This window comes from Oncorhynchus masou, unplaced genomic scaffold (assembly GCF_036934945.1).
Source record: "Oncorhynchus masou masou isolate Uvic2021 unplaced genomic scaffold, UVic_Omas_1.1 unplaced_scaffold_3268, whole genome shotgun sequence".
Classification (NCBI taxonomy): domain Eukaryota; kingdom Metazoa; phylum Chordata; class Actinopteri; order Salmoniformes; family Salmonidae; genus Oncorhynchus; species Oncorhynchus masou.
Window position 1 is genome coordinate 20,001 of NW_027009681.1, and position 21,577 is coordinate 41,577.

Here is a 21,577-nt window from a genome sequence, read left to right on the forward strand (position 1 = left end):
ATAAGAGCCATGTTACAATTCCCATTAAGTGGGTTTGCCCTATATGTTTCTTTAGCCAGTTTCTCATCATATAGTCTCTGTTTCCTGATGACCGCAGTAAAACCCACCTCCCTTCCCAAACCTCTATCTGACCTGAATTACGAGATTATGTGGCTATCTCATCGTGTATTTTCTTCTTCACTTTGTCCAGCTGCGCAAATTTAAAGCAGATGTTTGTGATTAAGTTGAAGCAAGCTCTCTCTGCCAGGAAGGTGATACAACATAACATCTCTCTCCAAATGATGTTTTTGTTTTCAGGTGAAAGGGAGGGGACTCAGTCAGCACACCTTCGGACCGGCGTACTTCCTGCATCTACCGCTGTGATATATAAAAACCCGGCGCGCAGAACGGCAGCCGAAGTCCTCGTATAGTTTGACTGGTCTAGGCTACTGCTTGAACTGAGCATCATCTCGCTCTCTCTCTCTCTCTCTTTCTCTCTCTCTCTCTCTCTCCCTCCTGTCTACTATTCTAACTGGAAGGTTGGAAGAGTGTCGCCTGGCAACGCGGGTACAAGATACGGCTGAAAGGGAGAAGGTAGGACCGCTCCAAGTTTCCAGGCATTTTATTTCTTCTGTTGACACCGATATTTCTCTACTGAATGATTCTTTGACATTTTGACTATTTGAAATGTCACACTATCTTAGGTTACATACTTGCGTGGGATATTTTTTTTAAATAACACTGATGTTATTCAATTTTACGCATGGAACATTTTAAATCTTGGCCCATTCTAGTTGGCATACCGAAAAAATATACTTATCTAATGTCTCGGATTTGTATTGCTTTCATTTCAGATTAAATCCAGACTTCACATACAGCATTTGAGAAATCTGAAAAAGAAGAAAACATGAATGCTCCGCACTTTTCCATAGACTTGCTGCTGCTGTGCATATCTTGCGGAGCAAGTGTATTGGCAGCCAACTCTCCCACCGTGTCCTCGACGCTGCCAGCCACCAATTTCACCGACCTTGGCTCAGCGTTCAGCTATGGGGAAGCAGACTTCAAGAATATTACTCTGACCAGGAAGAAGCGTTATATTTCCCAAAACGACATGCTTGTCATTCTCGATTATCACAATAAAGTAAGAGGGAAAGTTTTCCCTCCGGCGTCCAATATGGAGTACATGGTAAGTGATTTATCTTCCAACTGTATCAATCCATTGCTCAATGTTTTAATGACGAATGACCATTCTGTTTTCCTGACTTCCCTGCCTTCACTTGCTGATATTGACGTGTATGTAATTGATAATTCCCCTATTGGTAACATCAGTGGTAAGCGCTATGATAAACTATACTTTACACGTTGGTGTAACAGTATAACTTTAGACCGCGCACCACCGCTAACTAAGCTAGCGTTTCACATCCGTTACATTGGCCTAATGGACTAGTTGCTCAAACCATTGAATGATAAATGTGTGTTGCTTAGTAATGAAAGAAGGTGACTGGTGACTCCAATTTGATGCTTGATGTGAGTGCAATTGTTCAACAATGACACCCTATTCCCTATGCAGTGCACTACTATAGCACCCTATTCTCTATGCAGTGCACTACTATAGCACCCTATTCTCTATATAGTGCACTACTATAGCACCCTATTCCCTATGCAGTGCACTACTATAGCACCCTATTCTCTATATAGTGCACTACTATAGCACCATATTCCCTATGCAGTGCACTACTATAGCACCCTATTCTCTATATAGTGCACTACTATAGCACCCTATTCCCTATGCAGTGCACTACTATAGCACCCTATTCCCTATATAGTGCACTATTATAGCACCCTATTCCCTATGCAGTGCACTACTATAGCACCCTATTCCCTATATAGTGCACTACTATAGCACCCTATTCCCTATGCAGTGCACTACTATAGCACCCTATTCTCTATATAGTGCACTACTATAGCACCCTATTCCCTATATAGTGCACTACTATAGCACCCTATTCTCTATATAGTGCACTACTATAGCACCCTATTCCCTATATAGTGCACTACTATAGCACCCTATTCTCTATATAGTGCACTACAATAGCACCCTATTCCCTATGCAGTGCACTACTATAGCACCCTATTCTCTATATAGTGCACTACTATAGCACCCTATTCCCTATATAGTGCCCTACTATAGCACCCTATTCTCTATATAGTGCACTACAATAGCACCCTATTCCCTATGCAGTGCACTACTATAGCACCCTATTCTCTATATAGTGCACTACTATAGCACCCTATTCCCTATATAGTGCCCTACTATAGCACCCTATTCCCTATATAGTGCACTACTATAGCACCCTATTCCCTATATAGTGCACTACTATAGCACCCTATTTCCTATATAGTGCACTATTATAGCACCCTATTCCCTATATAGTGCACAATTTTTGATTAGGGCACCCTATGACTTTGGTCAAAAGTAGTGCACTATATAGGGAATAGTGTGCCGTGTGGAACGTGGTCGCAGTGTAGTTCAGAGCAGGATGTTCAGTGACAAATGTCTCTTCTGGCCCAGCTGTTGACCACATTTCAGGGTTCAGGACCACCTAGAGCCTTGCTGGTAGAGCCCGGAGGGGGAAATGTAGTGCTCTTCAGTTATAGACGCTAGTAGTACCTCATAAAGACTAGACTGATGGGTTCACGTGGACCAAAGTTCTGTCCTAAATGAAATACAATGGGCCCTGGTCAAAAGAAGTGCACTGCAAAGGGAATAGTGTGCTATAGAAGTGCACTGCATAGAGAATAGGGTGCTATAGTAGTGCACTATATAGGAAATAGGGTGCTATAGTAGTGCACTATATAGGGAATAGGGTGCTATAGTAGTGCACTATATAGGGAATAGGGTGCTATAGTAGTGCACTATATAGGGAATAGGGTGCTATAGTAGTGCACTATATAGGGAATAGGGTGCTATAGTAGTGCACTATATAGGCAATAGGGTGCTATAGTAGTGCACTATATAGGGAATAGGGTGCTATAGTAGTGCACTATATAGGGAATAGGGTGCTATAGTAGTGCACTATATAGGGAATAGGGTGCTATAGTAGTGCACTATATAGGGAATAGGGTGCTATAGTAGTGCACTATATAGGGAATAGGGTGCTATTTGGTATCCAAGTGTCCATGTAGTGATGTAATGGGTTTGGTTGGATAAGTTCATGAATTAATGATGAATGGGTAGAAACACACGATAGCTGGTAGCTGGTAGCTGGTTGTATTTCATGGACAATGTCCAGTTTACAAGATAGGATTATGTCTTTAACGTGTATAATGGTGGTTCTGAGAATTGCAGGTTATTTGTGTTATTCCAGTCACAGTGAAGAGTGCATTGTTCCCAAATGAGGCTCCTGTAAAACAAATAAATGCTCCGATAATCCAACTATTGGCAGTGTATCGCTCTGAACAGGCCAGTTGCATAGGAACGATGATGGAACCATTGAGCGGAAGCCTCTTTCCATTCTCTAATGCAACATTCTGAATCGGAACCACATGAGAGAGTAGCCTGCAACGATCTAGGAGGTTGTCTCTCGTCCCAAACCCTGATCCAATTCTTCCTTGGCTCTGTGTTCCGTTGCAGCAGTACTGTAGAATAAATGAAGGATACCACGTTGCATTGTTGCATCATAACTCATGGAACATGGTTGCGTTGGAGTACTGGGAAGGCAGCAGAACAGTCTCGCGTAAATGAAATATCGTAAAGAGACCAATGCAGAGCTGGAAGAGTAATTCTGTTTTGTTTTTCTTTTAAGAAAGCCTACAGACGGTTTAGTTTAGAAACCTTTGTGAAAACAGAAAGGAAAACAAGGTTACACTGCTCACAGATGATTCATTACAACGTTCCATCAGGTAAACCATTTCTCAGGGCCTTACGACATGTCAATCTACTGTATAACAACCTTTAGTAGGGGGACATGGATTAGAGACAGGCTTTAGTAGGGGGACATGGATTAGAGACAGGCTTTAGTAGGGGGACATGGATTAGAGACAGGCTTTAGTAGGGGGACATGGATTAGAGACAGGCTTTAGTAGGGGAACATGGATTAGAGACAGGCTTTAGTAGGGGGACATGGATTAGAGACAGGCTTTAGTAGGGGGACATGGATTAGAGACAGGCTTTAGTAGGGGAACATGGATTAGAGACAGGCTTTAGTAGGGGGACATGGATTAGAGACAGGCTTTAGTAGGGGGACATGGATTAGAGACAGGCTTTAGTAGGGAAACATGGATTAGAGACAGGCTTTAGTAGAGGGACATGGATTAGAGACAGGCTTTAGTAGGGGAACATGGATTAGAGACAGGCTTTAGTAGGTGGACATGGATTAGAGACAGGCTTTAGTAGGGGGACATGGATTAGAGACAGGCTTTAGTAGGGGGACATGGATTAGAGACAGACTTTAGTAGGGGGACATGGATTAGAGACAGGCTTTAGTAGGGGAACATGGATTATAGACAACCTTAGTAGGGGAACATGGATTAGAGACAGGCTTTAATAGGGGGACATGGATTAGAGACAGGCTTTAGTAGGGGGACATGGATTAGAGACAGGCTTTAGTAGGGGGACATGGATTAGAGACAGGCTTTAGTAGAGGAACATGGATTATAGACAACCTTTAGTAGGGGAACATGGATTAGAGACATGCTTTAGTAGGGGAACATGGATTACAGACAGGCTTTAGTAGGGGAACATGGATTAGAGACAGGCTTTAGTAGGGGGACATGGATTAGAGACAGGCTTTAGTAGGGGGACATGGATTAGAGACAGGCTTTAGTAGGGGGACATGGATTAGAGACAGGCTTTAGTAGGGGGACATGGATTACAGACAGGCTTTAGTAGGGGAACATGGATTAGAGACAGGCTTTAGTAGGGGAACATGGATTAGAGACAACCTTTAGTAGGGGAACATGGATTAGAGACAGGCTTTAGTAGAGGGACATGGATTAGAGACAGGCTTTAGTAGGGGAACATGGATTAGAGACAGGCTTTAGTAGGGGGACATGGATTAGAGACAACCTTTAGTAGGGGAACATGGATTAGAGACAGGCTTTAGTAGGGGAACATGGATTAGAGACAGGCTTTAGTAGGAGAACATGGATTAGAGACAGGCTTTAGTAGGAGAACATGGATTATAGACAGTCTTTAGTAGGAGAACATGGATTAAAGACAGGCTTTAGTAGGAGAACATGGATTAGAGACAGGCTTTAGTAGGAGGACATGGATTAGAGGCAACCTTTAGTAGGGGGACATGGATTATAGACAGGCTTTAGTAGGAGAACATGGATTAGAGACAGGCTTTAGTAGGGGAACATGGATTAGAGACAGGCTTTAGTAGGGGAACATGGATTATAGACAGGCTTTAGTAGGAGAACATGGATTAGAGACAGGCTTTAGTAGGGGAACATGGATTATAGACATGCTTTAGTAGGAGAACATGGATTAGAGACAGGCTTTAGTAGGGGAACATGGATTATAGACAGGCTTTAGTAGGGGAACATGGATTATAGACAGGCTTTAGTAGGGGAACATGGATTAGAGACAGGCTTTAGTAGGGGGACATGGATTAGAGACAGGCTTTAGTAGGGGAACATGGATTAGAGACAGGCTTTAGTAGGAGAACATGGATTAGAGACAACCTTTAGTAGGGGAACATGGATTATAGACAACCTTTAGTAGGGGAACATGGATTAGAGACAACCTTTAGTAGGGGAACATGGATTAGAGACAGGCTTTAGTAGGGGGACATGGATTAGAGACAACCTTTAGTAGGGGGACATGGATTACAGACAGGCTTTAGTAGGGGACATGGATTAGAGACATGCTTTAGTAGGGGGACATGGATTAGAGACAACCTTTAGTAGGGGAACATGGATTAGAGACAGGCTTTAGTAGGGGAACATGGATTAGAGACAGGCTTTAGTAGGAGAACATGGATTATAGACAGTCTTTAGTAGGAGAACATGGATTAAAGACAGGCTTTAGTAGGAGAACATGGATTAGAGACAGGCTTTAGTAGGAGGACATGGATTAGAGGCAACCTTTAGTAGGGGGACATGGATTATAGACAGGCTTTAGTAGGGGAACATGGATTAGAGACAGGCTTTAGTAGGAGAACATGGATTAGAGACAGGCTTTAGTAGGAGAACATGGATTATAGACAGTCTTTAGTAGGAGAACATGGATTAAAGACAGGCTTTAGTAGGAGAACATGGATTAGAGACAGGCTTTAGTAGGAGGACATGGATTAGAGGCAACCTTTAGTAGGGGGACATGGATTATAGACAGGCTTTAGTAGGAGAACATGGATTAGAGACAGGCTTTAGTAGGGGAACATGGATTAGAGACAGGCTTTAGTAGGGGAACATGGATTATAGACAGGCTTTAGTAGGAGAACATGGATTAGAGACAGGCTTTAGTAGGGGAACATGGATTATAGACATGCTTTAGTAGGAGAACATGGATTAGAGACAGGCTTTAGTAGGGGAACATGGATTATAGACAGGCTTTAGTAGGGGAACATGGATTATAGACAGGCTTTAGTAGGGGAACATGGATTAGAGACAGGCTTTAGTAGGGGGACATGGATTAGAGACAGGCTTTAGTAGGGGAACATGGATTAGAGACAGGCTTTAGTAGGAGAACATGGATTAGAGACAACCTTTAGTAGGGGAACATGGATTATAGACAACCTTTAGTAGGGGAACATGGATTAGAGACAACCTTTAGTAGGGGAACATGGATTAGAGACAGGCTTTAGTAGGGGGACATGGATTAGAGACAACCTTTAGTAGGGGGACATGGATTAGAGACAGGCTTTAGTAGGAGAACATGGATTAGAGACAGGCTTTAGTAGGAGAACATGGATTATAGACAGTCTTTAGTAGGAGAACATGGATTAGAGACAGGCTTTAGTAGGGGAACATGGATTATAGACATGCTTTAGTAGGAGAACATGGATTAGAGACAGGCTTTAGTAGGAGAACATGGATTATAGACAGGCTTTAGTAGGGGAACATGGATTATAGACAGGCTTTAGTAGGGGAACATGGATTAGAGACAGGCTTTAGTAGGGGGACATGGATTAGAGACAGGCTTTAGTAGGGGAACATGGATTAGAGACAGGCTTTAGTAGAGAACATGGATTAGAGACAACCTTTAGTAGGGGAACATGGATTATAGACAACCTTTAGTAGGGGGACAAGGATTATAGACAGGCTTTAGTAGGGAACATGCATTACAGACAGGCTTTAGTAGAGGAACATGGATTAGAGACAAACTACATTGCAGTCCATGTTACTCACTTTTCTACATTTTCTTATGTTCTCTGTGTGTCTTTGTGTGTGCGTTTGTATGTGTGTGTGTGTATGTGTATGTTTCTACTTGTGTGTGTGTGTGTGTGTGCGTGTTTCTACGTGTGTAGACGTGGGACGAGACCCTGTCTAAATCAGCTGAGGACTGGGCCCACGCGTGTCTGTGGGAGCACGGACCTCGACACCTCCTCAGGTTCCTGGGCCAGAACCTCTCTGTCAGGACCCGGACGGTGAGTCACCTCTAACCTCTGACCCTTCACTGTTGACCCTAGGTGCTGACCCCAACTCAGTTTGGTGTATCACCCTCTAAAGGTTAAGGTTCAGGATGTCGGAGGGAGGGTGAACGGATCCTGGATCTCGTGACCCTGTATGTGTGCCAGATGGTGCCATATTACCTATTCAGTGCACTACTGTTGACCACAGCTCTATGGGGGATACATCTAATCAAATGTTATTGGTCACGAACACATGGTTAGCAGATGTTATTGCGAATGTAGTGAAATGCTTGTGCTTCTAGTTCCCGACAGTGCAGTAATATCTAACAAGTAATCTAACAAATTCACAACGACTACCTAATACACACAAATCTGAGTAAAGGAATGTAATTAAGAATATATAAATACTTGGATGAGGGATGTCAGAGCGGCATAGACTAAGATACAGTAGAATAGTATAGAATACAGTATATACATATGAGATGAGTAATACATAGACTAAGATACAGTAGTATAGTATAGAATACAGTATATACATATGAGATGAGTAATACATAGAATAAGATACAGTAGAATAGTGTAGAATACAGTATATACATAGACTGATATACAGTACAATAGTACAGAATACAGTAATACATAGACTAAGATACAGTAGAATAGTATAGAATACAGTAATACATAGACTAAGATACAGTAGTATAGTATAGAATACAGTATATACATAGACTAAGATACAGTAGAATAGTATAGAATACAGTATATACATATGAGATGAGTAATACATAGACTAAGATACAGTAGAATAGTATAGAATACAGTATATACATATGAGATGAGTAATACATAGAATAAGATACAGTAGAATAGTATAGAATACAGTATATACATATGAGATGAGTAATACATAGACTAAGATACAGTAGTATAGTATAGAATACAGTATATACATATGAGATGAGTAATACATAGAATAAGATACAGTAGAATAGTGTAGAATACAGTATATACATATGAGATGAGTAATACATAGACTAAGATACAGTAGTATAGTATAGAATACAGTATATACATATGAGATGAGTAATACATAGAATAAGATACAGTAGAATAGTATAGAATACAGTATTTACATATGAGATGAGTAATGTAAGATATGTAAACATTATTAAAGTGACCAATGATTTCAAGTCTGTATGTTGACAGCAGCCCCTCTGTGCTAGTGATGGCTGTTTAACAGTCTGATGGCCTTGAGACAGAAGCTGTTTTTCAGTCTCGGTCCCAGTTTTGGTGCACCTGTACTGACCTCGCCTTCTGGGGAAACGTAGGGGAGTGTTATTTGGGATGCAGGCAACGTCTCTGGCCTTCAATGAATCAGCTGTCCCTTTAGTACAGACCCTCCTCCTCCTGACTATCAGTCAATGAATCAGCTGTCCCGTTAGTACAGACCCTATACACAGACTATATACACAGGGTACCAGTACTGAGTAATGATAACTAGGCTATATACACAGAGTACCAGTTCTGAGTAATGGTAACTAGACTATATACACAGGGTACCAGTACTGAGTAATGATAACTAGACTATATACACAGGGTACCAATACTGAGTAATGATAACTAGGCTATATACACAGGGTACCAGTTCTGAGTAATGGTAACTAGACTATATACACAGGGTACCAGTACTGAGTAATGATAACTAGACTATATACACAGGGTACCAGTACTGAGTAATGATAACTAGACTATATACACAGGGTACCAGTACTGAGTAATGATAACTAGACTATATACACAGGGTACCAGTACTGAGTAATGATAACTAGACTATATACACAGGGTACCAGTACTGAGTAATGATAACTGGACTATATACACAGGGGTACCAGTACTGAGTAATGATAACCAGGCTATATACACAGGGCACCAGTACTGAGTAATGATAACTAGACTATATACACAGGGTACCAGTACTGAGTAATGATAACTAGACTATATACACAGGGTACCAGTACTGAGTAATGATAACTAGACTATATACACAGGGTACCAGTACTGAGTAATGATAACTAGACTATATACACAGGGTACCAGTACTGAATAATGATAACTAGACTGTATACACAGGGTACCAGTACTGAGTAATGATAACTAGACTATATACACAGGGTCCCAGTACTGAGTAATGATAACCAGGCTATATACACAGGGTCCCAGTACTGAGTAATGATAACTAGGCTATATACACAGGGCACCAGTACTGAGTAATGATAACTAGACTATATACACAGGGTACCAGTACTGAGTAATGATAACTAGACTGTATACACAGGGTACCAGTACTGAGTAATGATAACTAGACTATATACACAGGGTCCCAGTACTGAGTAATGATAACCAGGCTATATACACAGGGTACCAGTACTGAGTAATGATAACTAGGCTATATACACAGGGTCCCAGTACTGAGTCAATGATAACTTATGGTAGAAAAATTAACATTCCTGCAGTCAACATGCCAGTTCCAAGCTCCCTCAAAATTCGAGATATCTGTGGCATTGTGTTGTGTGACAAAACTGCACATTTTGGGGTGTCCTTTTATAGTCCCCAGCACAAGGTGCACCTGTGTAATGATCCTGTTTTTTGATAGGCCACATCTGTCAGGTGGATGGATTATCTTTGCAAAGTAGAAATTGTCACTTGTCCACACAATTTGAGCAAAATAATATTTTTAATGCGTATGAGACATTTCTGGGATGTTTTATTTCAGCTCATGAAATATGGGACCAACACTTTACATGTTTATGTTTATATTTTTGTTCAGTGTATTTAACTATTTAGCAGTCTTAATTTTTGGGGATAGGAGCTTTTTCAGGGTCCTGCTGGTTCCAGACTTATAGGGCCGGAGTCTTTGACAGTTTTTAGGGCCTTCCTCTGACACCGCCTGGTCCTGGATGGCAGGGAGCTTGGTCCCAGTAATGTACCGGGCCGTTTACACTACCCTCTGTAGCACCTTGGGGTCGAATGCCAAACAATTGCTTTGCCAAGCTGTGATCAAAATGCTCTCAGTAGTGCAGCTATAGAAGGGCCATGCCAAATCTTGGAGCCGTTGTCATGCCTTCTTAATTACTATGTCGGTTTGTGTGTGTGTGGACACAGAGGTCACTAACTTCCTCCCTATAGGCTGTCTCGTCATCGTCGGTGATCAGGCCTACCACGTTGTGACGTCAAAACGTTTTCATGGTGTTAGAGTCGTGAGTGGTCAGCCAGTCGTGGGGGAACAAGGATTACAGGAGGGGACTAAGCACGCACCCTTTAGGGGCTCCTGTGTTGAGGGTCAGCGTGGTGGATGTGTTGTTGCCTACTCTTACCACCTAGGGGGTGTGGTCAGTCAGGAAGTCCAGGATCCAGTTGCAGAGGGAGGTGTTCAGTCCCAGGGTCCTTAGCTTAGTGATGAGCTTCGTGGGTACTATGGTGTTGAACCGCTGAGCTGTAGTCAATGAATAGCATTCTCACATAGGTGTTCCTTTTGTCCAGGTGGGAAAGGATAGTGTGGAGTGCAATAGAGATTGCATCATCTGTGGATCTGTTGGGGCGGTATGTGAATTGGAGTGGGTCTAGGGTTTCTGGGATAATGGTGTCGTTGTGAGCCATGACCAGCCTTTCAAAGCACTTCATGGCTACAGACGTGAGTGCTACGGGTCTGTAGTCATTTAGGCAGGTTGCCTTTGTGTTCTTGGGCACAGGGACCATGATGGATCACACATCAATGATGTCGATGTGAGCCGTGACCAGCCTTTCAAACCATTTCATGGCTGTAGATGTGAGTGCTACGGGTCGGTAGTCATTTAGACAGGGGCTCTTGGGGCTCTTAGGGACAATGGTGGTCGGCTTTTTATTAAATGTAAGAGTGGGGCAAAAAGTCATTTCGTCGGCCACCAATTGTGCAAGTTCTCCCACTTAAAAAAGATGGGAGAGGCCTGTAATTTTCATCATAGGTACACTTCAACTATGACGGACAAAATGAGAGAAAAAATATCCAGAAAAATCACATTGTAGGATTTTATGAATTTATTTGCAAATTATGGTGGAAAATAACTATTTATGTATGTATTGTATGTATTACAGACAGGGTCAGGGAATGGCTGGGAAATATCAGTGAAATGTCATTTCATCAGACCACTTCCATATTGAGCGCATCACTAGTACTTCCTGTTTGAGTTTTTTCTTTGTAATCAGAAGGGAGGAGTTATGTTCAGATTTGCCAAAGGGAGGGCGAGGGAGAGATTTGTCAAAGGGAGGGCGAGAGATTTGTAATCGTCTCTGTGTCCCTGTACAGCTGGCTGAGTGAGGTCTTATATCCCTATACAGCTGGCTGAGTGAGGTCTTATATCCCTGTACAGCTGGCTGAGTGAGGTCTTATATCCCTATACAGCTGGCTGAGTGAGGGTCTTATATCCCTATACAGCTGGCTGAGTGAGGTCTTATATCTCTATACAGATGGCTGAGTGAGGTCTTAGTATCAGCATCGGGTTGTGATTAGAAATAGACAGCTATAAGAAACCTAGTATTCTATCTCCGGCGAGCAAAACCTCCAGACTTCCTTAATATTATAGATGGCACACCAGCTGCTCTTAACAGAGAGACACACCCCATCCCCCTTAGTCTTACTTGAAGCTGTCGTCCGGTCTAGACGATGACAACCCCACAAGATATATAGACACACCCCTCCCCTTAGCCTTACTCGAGGCTGTCGTCCGGTCTAGACGATGACAACCCCACAGTATATAGAGACACACCCTCCCCCTGAGCCTCCGAGGCTGTCGTCCGGCTCCACGATGACAACCCCACAAGATATATAGAGACACACCCCACCCCTTAGCCTCCGAGGCTGTCGTCCGGTCTAGACGATGACAACCCCACAAGATATATAGAGACACACCCTCCCCTTTAGCCTTACTCGAGGCTGTCGTCCGGTCTAGACGATGACAACCCCACAAGATATAGAGACACACCCTCCCCTTAGCCTTACTCGAGGCTGTCGTCCGGTCTAGACAATGACAACCCCACAAGATATATAGAGACACACCCTCCCCTGAGCCTTACTCGAGGCTGTCGTCCGGTCTAGACGATGACAACCCCACAAGATATATAGAGACACACCCTCCCCTGAGCCTTACTCGAGGCTGTCGTCCGGGTCTAGACGATGACAACCCCACAAGATATATAGAGACACACCCTCCCCCCTGAGCCTACTGAGGCTGTCCTCCGGTCTAGACGATGACAACCCCACAAGATATATAGAGACAACCCTCCCCCTTAGCCTTACTCGAGGCTGTCGTCCGGTCTAGACGATGACAACCCCACAAGATATATAGAGACACACCCCTCCCCCTTAGCCTTACTTCGAGGCTGTCGGTCCGGTCTAGACGATGACAACCCCACAAGATATATAGAGACACACCCCTCCCCCTTAGCCTTACTCGAGGCTGTCGTCCGGTCTAGACGATGACAACCCCACAAGATATATAGAGACACACCCTCCCTGAGCCTTACTTGATGCTGTCAGTCTTGTCTACCGATGACAACCCCACAAGATATATAGAGACACACCCCTCCCCCTTAGCCTTACCAGGCTGCCGTCCTGCCTAGACGATGACAACCCCACAAGATATATAGAGACACAGCCCTCCCCCTTGAGCTTCTCCACTCGAGGCCAAGGTCGGCCCCGGTCTGAGACGATGAGCCAAATCCCCACGCATATATAGTATACATGTCCTTGTTCAGCCAAGACTCATAGAAGTATAGAATATGCCACCATTCTCTTCTGGTCCAACTGATAGATACAATAGGAGTTCACATCCACTTATTCTCCAGTAACTGCACATTCGCAAACAGAACAGAAGTTAATGGTGCCTCTGATGTCCAGTAGCTGTTTTCAGTCAGGAAATACAGAGACATTATACAGGTAAAACAGAGTGCCCATAAAATGGTCGCTATCTATTGCAGCGCCTCAATGCCTAGTCAAGGTCTGTCTGTCTGTCTGTCTGTCTGTCTGTCTGTCTGTCTGTCTGTCTGTCTGTCTGTCTGTCTTCTGTCTGTCTCTGTCCTCAATACTAATCTGTCTGTCTATCTGTCTGTGTCTGTCTGTCTGTCTCTGTCCTCAGTACTAATCCTGTCTGTCTCTGTCCTCAGTACTAATTTGTCTGTTCCTGTCCTCAATACTAAAATCTGTCTGTCTATCTGTCTGTCTCACCTGTCTCTGTCCTTCAGTACTAATCTGTCTGTCTCTGTCCTCAGTACTTGAAATCTGTCTGTCCCCAGTACTAATCTGTCTGTCTCACTGTCCCTAGTCTTAATCTTTGTCTCTGTCCTCAGTACTAATCTGTCTGTCTCTGTCCTCAGTACTAATCAAATCAAATGTTATTTGTCAAATCAAATTTTATTTGTCACATACACATGGTTAGCAGATGTTAATGCGGTGTAGCTAAATGTTGTGCTTCTAGTTCCTTTAATAAATGCACATTTTGGCAAGTAATCTAACCTAACGATTTCACACAACAACTTTACCTTATACACACAAGTCTAAAGGAATGAATAAGAATATGTACATATAAATATATGAATGAGCAATGGCCGAACGGCTTAGGCAAGATGCAGTAGATGGTATAGAGTACAGTATATACATATGAGATGAGTAATGTAGGGTATGTAAACATTATATAAAGTGGCATTGTTTAAAGTGGCTAGTGATATATTTATTACATACAATTTTTCATTATTAAAATGGCTGGAGTTGAGTCAGTATGTTGGCAGCAGCCACTCAATGTTAGTGGTGGCTGTTTAACAGTCTGATGGCCTTGAGATAGAAGCTATTTTTCAGTCTCTCGGTCCCAGCTTCGATGCACCTGTTCTGACCTCGCCTTCTGGATGATAGCGGGGTGAACAGGCAGTGGCTCGGGTGGTTGATGTCCTTGATGATCATTTTGGCCTTCTTGTGACATCGAGTGGTGTAGGTGTCCTGGAGGGCAGGTAAGTTGCCCCCGGTGATGCGTTGTGCAGACCTCACTACCCTCTGGAGAGCTGAAAGGTTGTGGGCGGAGCAGTTGCCGTACCAGGCGGTGATACAGCCCGACAGGATGCTCTCGATTGTGCATCTGTAGAAGTTTGTGAGTGTTTTTGGTGATAAGCTGAATTTCTTTAGCCTCCTGAGGTTGAAGAGGCGCTGCTGTGCCTTCTTCACCACTCTGTCTGTGTGGGTGGACCATTTCAGTTTGTCCTTGATGTGTACACCGAGAAACTTAAAACTTACTACCCTCTCCACTACTGTCCCGTCGATGTCTATAGGGGGTGTTCCCTCTGCTGTTTCCTGAAGTCCACAATCATCTCCTTTGTTTTGTTGACATTGAGTGTGAGGTTATTTTCCTGACACCACACTCCGAGGGCCCTCACCTCCTCCCTGTAGGCCGTCTCGTCGTTGTTGGTAATCAAGCCTACCACTGTTGTGTCGTCTGCAAACTTGATGATTGAGTTGGAGGCGTGCGTGGTGTGCACAGGGAGTACAGGAGAGGGCTCAGGAACGCACCCATGTGGGGACCCAGTGTGAGGACTCCAGCTGGGTGGAGATGTTGTTCCCTACCCTCACACCTGTCTCTGTCCTCAGTACTAATCTGTCTGTCTGTCCTCAGTACTCTTCTGTCCTCTGTCCTCAATCCTCTCAGTCAGGCAGTCCAGGACCCAGTTTAACAGGGCGGAGTCGAGACCCAGGTCAGAGCTGTGAAGCCAGCATTCTCATAGCTATTCCTCTTGTCCAGATGGGTTAGGCAGTGCAAATGCGATGCTGTCTTTTGACCTCCATTAAGCAGTAAACAAATTGGGGGTCTAAAATTATCCAATTAGGGTGAGGTAATGTCCTGACTAGTCTCTCAAAGCACTTCATGATGACAGAAGTGAGTGCTATGGGGCGGTAGTCATTTAGCTCAGTTTACCTTAACTTTCTTTGGGACAGGAACAAATGGCTTTGCCCTCCTTGAAGCATGTGGGGACAGCAGACTGGATAAGGATTGATTGAAATATGTCTGTAAACACACCAGCCAGCTGGTCTGCACATGCTTTGAGGACGCGGCTGGGGATGCCGTCTGGGCCTGCATCCTTGCGAGTGTTAACACTTTTAAATGTTTTACCAACATTACCAACATGTTTTACCAACATTTACTAAATGTTGGTAGCAGGCCGTGTCAGTGGCACTGTATTGTCCTCAAAGCGAGCGAAGAAGTTGTTTAGTCTGTCTGGGAGCAAGACATCGGGGTCCGCGACTGGGCTGGTTTTCCTTATGTAGTCTGTGATTGACTGTAGACCCTGCCACATACCTCTTGTGTCTGAGCCGTTGAATTGCGACTCTACTTTGTCTCTACACTGACGCTTAGCTTGTTTGATTACCTTGCGGAGGGAACAGCTACACTGTTTTGTATTCGGTCATGTTTCCGGTCACCTTGCCCTGATTAAAAGCAGTTGCTTGCGCTTTCAGTTTTGTGCAAATGCCGTCATCAATCCACGGTTGTACTAATCTGTCTGTCTCTGTCCTCAGTACTAATCTGTCTGTCTCTGTCCTCAGTACTAAACCTATCTGTCTCTGTCCTCAGTACTAATCTGTCTGTCCTCCTCATCTAACCTGTCTGTCCTCAGTGCTAATCTGTCTGTCTCGTCCTCAGTACTAACCAGTCTGTGTCATCCTCAATTACTAATCTATGTCTGTCCTCAACTAATCTGTCTGTCCTGTCAGTACTAACCAGTCTGTCTCTGTCCTCAGTACTAATCTGTCTGTGTCTATCCTCAGATACTAACCTGTCTGTATCTGTTCATTTTATATCTTGTCCTCAGTACTACCATTTATCTCTCCAGTTAGTGAAGCTGTCTCTGGCATGATGAAGTATCTGGACTAATCTGTCTTTATCCTCGGGACTGCAACCCCAGATGCCCCCTGAAAGTCTGTCTGTCTCTGTATGTACACATCTGTCTCTGTCCTCAGTACTAATCTGTCTGTCTCTGTCCTCAGTACTAATCTGTCTGTCTCTGTCCTCAGTACTAATCAGTCTGTCTCTGTCCTCAGTACTAATCTGTCTGTCCTCAGTACTAATCTGTCTGTCCTCAGTACTAATCTGTCTGTCTCTGTCCTCAGCTACCGCTCTATTCTCCAGTTAGTGAAGCCCTGGCATGATGAAGTGAAGGACTATGTGTTCCCTTACCCCCGGGACTGCAACCCCAGATGCCCCCTTAAATGCTACGGACCCATGTGTACACATTATACACAGGTAAGAGGACAGTCAAGGAAAAGTCATAATGTTGTATGGGCAGAATACATTAACTTAAGATTCACATGCTTGACTTGAAGTGTAGTGCAAATCTCCCATTGACATCAATGCTTGATTGATAAATTAACTTAAGATTCACATGCTTGACTTGAAGTGTAGTGCAAATCTCCCATTGACATCAATGCTTGATTGGAAAAGTTGAATTTGAACCTGTCATTTTGATGATAGTGGTATGGATGATCTTTGGATAATTGATGATCCCTACTGTCTCTCTACTTTACAGATGGTTTGGGCCACAACAAACAAAGTTGGCTGTGCTGTACACACCTGTCACAATATGAACGTGTGGGGGAACGTGTGGAAACGGACAACATTCTTAGTGTGTAACTATTCATCTAAGTAAGTAGACGGTAATAGAATGCAAAAACTTTTCTCCAACTTAAACCCCCTTTTGACATTTCAGGAAGTAGGAATACAGTATCTTTAGGAAAAGTCTTTGTTTTTCACATCAACTTCTATGCTGTTGACCTGTTACTTTTCAACAGTGGTAAACTGGTAGTTCTGATCATGCTAATACTCAACCTGCCGGTTTGGCAACCGCACCGGTTCATCTCCTTCCATTGGAGCTTGAGCTTCAGCACAAAGCTGAATATACATCCCAGGTACCAGGTCCATTCCAACTCCTCCAGAACCTCAGAGAAGTCCAGAATCATTTCTCTCTTCCTGTATTCCGTGATCGAAGGCCTTGCCGTTTCATAACCCGTTGGGAATTCTGACTGACTTGTGACCTCATAATACAACCAGCTGACATGTTTTTAAATCACCACCGGCTTCCACACTGAAGAACACATGTGTTGGTGTCTTAGGATATGTGCAGTTGTGTTTTATAAAAGCCCCTCAATCAAGAGAAGCATTTTCCTTCCACAGGGACAACTGTGGCCACTATCGTTGTAGCCACTCACAGGCTTACTGAAATGAAGAAAACGATGTCACCCAAAATATGTGAACATTTTTACCGTTATCTCTCTGGCTAGCTTTCACATTCCCTAAATACATTCCCTATAAGATAGTTATATAGTTTATATGCTATCTTATAGCTGAATCCCAGACCACTCCGTGCCCGTATTAACTCTGTGTCTGTCTGTCTTGTGTTTTCCAGAGGGAACTGGATCGGAGAGGCACCCTACAAAGTAGGCGTCCCGTGCTCCGCCTGTCCCCCGAGCTACGGAGGCTCCTGTTCCAACAACATGTGCTTCCCAGCCCTCAACACAAACTATCTGCAGTGGTTCAAATAGAGAGTCTCTGTCCAGACTAAGGCTGCGTACCAAATCACACCCTATTCCCTATTGCCATTTGGTGCTAACATGCTGACCCCGACCCCAACACAGAGACTTTCCCCTTGAAGCATTTGCACAACATTTGTGGAAAACACACTTATTTAAGATTAAAGCATACATTTATAATAATGTGTACATAGAATTCATGTTTTTTTTATTTTACATATTTTACAGATTATTATTATTTTTTTTTAAATGATTATCATATGATGAATTAGATTGATTGATTGATAGTCGGATGATAATCTCTGAAGTATGTTTCCTGCCAGTGTTCCAGTATACTGGGTTTACCGTTGGTCATGTACCCATAGAATGTGGACACGCATGGATGTGCCTCACGGTGGGCCAAATGGATACAAGTTATTGACATTTCAACACTACAGTAGCAAAAGCAGAACTAGTTTTTAAAAGTGATTGTTAACTAACTTTCACATATTTTTTATTGGGGGGGGTTTCTTAGCTAATCATCATAACTGTGGAGAGAAATACATTCATTTATGTATTGTTAATTAGGGCTCGATTCAATCTGTACCAATTCTATGGCGTAATAGACATTTAAAGGCAATGTGAGCAGAGTTTATTTTTTTAAACCAGGCAAGTCAGTTAAGAACAAATTCTTATTTTCAATGACTGCCTAGGAACAGTGGGTTAACTGCCTGTTCAGGGGCAGAATGATAGATTTGTACCTTGTCAGCTCGGGGATTTGAACTGGCAAACTTCTGGTTACTAGTCCAACACTCTAACCACTAGGCTACCCTGCCAACCCGGAGTGAGCAGAGACCGCGTTCACGGTAAACACTGCATATGTCGGCTCAATCAGAAATTATCTTTAAAGTTCAATCGCCAAGTAACTCTGAACTTTGGTGATTCAGATTGAATCGACCCCTTAGCCACCGCAAATCTCTCTTAGCTAGCAAACGCAACGCTGTGTCCTAAACTGCACTGTGTCTCCAGCGATGCTTCGTTTTTTGTCTGTTATAGTGTGCTGCGTTATAACACACCTTGCAATGAATCCCAGCATGTGTCAATGGTGCTGAAGGCATTGCACACAATGTGTAGCTTATGCCTTGTCATGGTCAAAAGAACATGGACTCAGGTCTCAGACCTCAACAAACATGAAGCACTCAACCACTAGGCTACCAAGCCACATAGCAACTGAAGCTTACCCAACAGCCTGCCAAGCCACATAGCAACTGAAGCTAACCCAACAGCCTACCAAGCCACATAGCAACTGAAGCTAACCCAACAGCCTACAGAGCCACATAGCAACTGAAGCTAACCCAACAGCCTACCAAGCCACATAGCAACTGAAGCTAACCCAACAGCCTACAGAGCCACATAGCAACTGAAGCTAACCCAACAGCCTACCAAGCCACATTGCAACTGAAGCTAACCCAACAGCCTACAGAGCCACATAGCAACTGAAGCTAACCCAACAGCCTACCAATCCACATAGCAACTCAAGCTAACCCAACAGCCTACAGAGCCACATAGCAACTGAAGCTAACCCAACAGCCTACCAAGCCACATAGCAACTGAAGCTAACCCAACAGCCTACCAAGCCACATAGCAACTACAGCTAACCCAACATTCTACCAAGCCACATAACAACTGAAGCTAAACAACAGCCTACCAAGCCACATAGCAACTACAGCTAACCCAACAGCCTACCAAGCCACATAGCAACTGAAGCTAACCCAACAGCCTACCAAGCCACATAGCAACTGAAGCTAACCCAACAGCCTACAGAGCCACATGGCAACTGAAGCTAACCCAACCAGTAGGTTACCAAGCCACATAGCAACTACAGCTAACCCAACAGCCTACCAAGCCACATAGCAACAACAGCTAACCCAACCAGTAGGTTACCAAGCCACATAGCAACTACAGCTAACCCAACAGACTACCAAGCCACATAGCAACTACAGCTAACCCAACAGACTACCAAGCCACATAGCAACTACAGCTAACCCAACAGACTACCAAACCACATAGCAACTACAGCTAACCCAACAGACTACCAAACCACATAGCAACTACAGCTAACCCAACAGACTACCAAGCCACATAGCAACTACAGCTAACCCAACAGACTACCAAGCCACATAGCAACTACAGCTAACCCAACAGACTACCAAACCACATAGCAACTACAGCTAACCCAACAGACTACCAAGCCACATAGCAACTACAGCTAACCCAACAGACTACCAAACAACATAGCAACTACAGCTAACCCAACAGACTACCAAACCACATAGCAACTACAGCTAACCCAACAGACTACCAAACCACATAGCAACTACAGCTAACCCAACAGACTCTGAGCATACAGAAGGCTCAGTGGAAAGTGTATACCATGGGACAGATGGACAGTATTGCATTGAAAGGATCCAGGTATGTCCTTATAGCATGGGTTTTGGTCGATGGCTTTGATTCTGTTGTTGTGTCATGTTGTATAATGTTCACTGAACTGTTTTCGGTTCTTAGATGGAAAACCACTCCATAGAACCTCATACCCAAAACATCAATATCCTCACACTACATTCATACTGTTGCTAAGTTATATTCCAGAAATATTTAATTAAAGGATGTTTTTTTTTAATTGTTTTGTAAAATAAACTTTATATAAATGTGGAATTATTTCCAATTGCATACTGGTTTTGATTGAGGTAACACATTCAGATAACATTACAAAATACCTTGTATTGTTTCCTCCAATTTAGTGTGGTCGATTTGGTAATATAGTATGGTCTGTATGGTAATTTAGTATGGTCTGTATGGTCATTTAGTATGGTCTGTATGGTAATTTAGTATGGTCTGTATGGTAATTTAGTATGGTCTGTATGGTAATTTAGTATGGTCTGTATGGTAATTTAGTATGGTCTGTATGGTAATTTAGTATGGTCTGTATGGTAATTTAATATGGTCTGTATGGTAATTTAGTATGGTCTGTATGGTAATTTAGTATGGTCTGTATGGTAATTTAGTATGGTCTGTATGGTAATTTAGTATGGTCTGTATGGTAATTTAGTATGGTCTGTATGGTAATTTAGTATGGTCTGTATGGTAATTTAGTATGGTCTGTATGGTAATTTAGTATGGTCTGTATGGTAATTTAGTATGGTCTGTATGGTAATTTAGTATGGTCTGTATGGTAATTTAATATGGTCTGTATGGTAATTTAGTATGGTCTGTATGGTAATTTAGTATGGTCTGTATGGTAATTTAGTATGGTCTGTATGGTAATTTAGTATGGTCTGTATGGTAATTTAGTATGGTCTGTATGGTAATTTAGTATGGTCTGTATGGTAATATAGTATGGTCTGTATGGTCATTTAGTATGGTCTGTATGGTAATATAGTATGGT

At 43.1% G+C, this 21,577-nt stretch overlaps 1 pseudogene; it reads left to right on the forward strand.

The window, feature by feature from the left end:
- Positions 1-410: 410 nt before the first annotated feature.
- LOC135534337 (peptidase inhibitor 15-A-like) lies at positions 411-18,165 on the forward strand (annotated as a pseudogene).
- The last annotated feature ends 3,412 nt before the right edge of the window (positions 18,166-21,577 follow it).